This window comes from Lycorma delicatula, chromosome 1 (genome assembly GCF_047948215.1).
Source record: "Lycorma delicatula isolate Av1 chromosome 1, ASM4794821v1, whole genome shotgun sequence".
NCBI classification, from domain to species: Eukaryota; Metazoa; Arthropoda; class Insecta; order Hemiptera; family Fulgoridae; genus Lycorma; species Lycorma delicatula.
In genome coordinates this window covers 31,488,544-31,489,217 of record NC_134455.1, presented here as the reverse complement: position 1 = coordinate 31,489,217, position 674 = coordinate 31,488,544, and the positions used below count along the sequence as shown (strand labels likewise).

At 53.3% G+C, this 674-nt stretch overlaps 1 non-coding gene across 1 annotated transcript in view; it reads left to right on the top strand.

Moving 5' to 3' along the window:
• Positions 1 to 209: 209 nt before the first annotated feature.
• LOC142318625 (small subunit ribosomal RNA) overlaps positions 210 to 674 on the top strand; it is a 1,957-nt gene continuing 1,492 nt past the window's right edge. The window contains exon 1 of the ribosomal RNA XR_012754993.1: positions 210 to 674. This exon is cut by the window's right edge and continues 1,492 nt beyond it. This is a non-coding gene — a ribosomal RNA (small subunit ribosomal RNA).

Sequence of the window (674 nt, the reverse complement as noted above, 5' to 3'; positions counted from 1 at the left end):
AAACTATCGACCGTTGTTCTCTTTTGATGATAGACTATCTATCTGCGGTTCGGTCGCTACGCCGTACGGCTAGCCCGATAATGTTTTGCGGACTACCGGCCGCCGGGTCGCTTTGGCGTGCCCTCCGGCCGGCCGGCCGGGCGGCGTTCGTCGGCGGACTCAGTCCGCCGTTCGTTCGCCGTTCCGGCAGCGGGAAGCTTTTGTTTAGCTCCCTGGTTGATCCTGCCAGTAGTCATATGCTTGTCTCAAAGATTAAGCCATGCAAGTCTCAGTACAAGCCGAACTAAGGTGAAACCGCAAAAGGCTCATTAAATCAGTTATGGTTCCTTGGATCGTACAATCCATTACTTGGATAACTGTGGTAATTCTAGAGCTAATACATGCAAACAGAGTCCCGACCAGAAATGGAAGGGACGCTTTTATTAGATCAAAACCAATCGACGTCCGTCTTCCTCCGGGTCGACGGCGCCGTACTCCTTGGTGACTCTGAATAACTTTTGGCAGATCGCACGGTCTTCGAACCGGCGACGCATCCTTCAAATGTCTGCCTTATCAACTGTCGATGGTAGGTTCTGCGCCTACCATGGTTGTAACGGGTAACGGGGAATCAGGGTTCGATTCCGGAGAGGGAGCCTGAGAAACGGCTACCACATCCAAGGAAGGCAGCAGGCGCG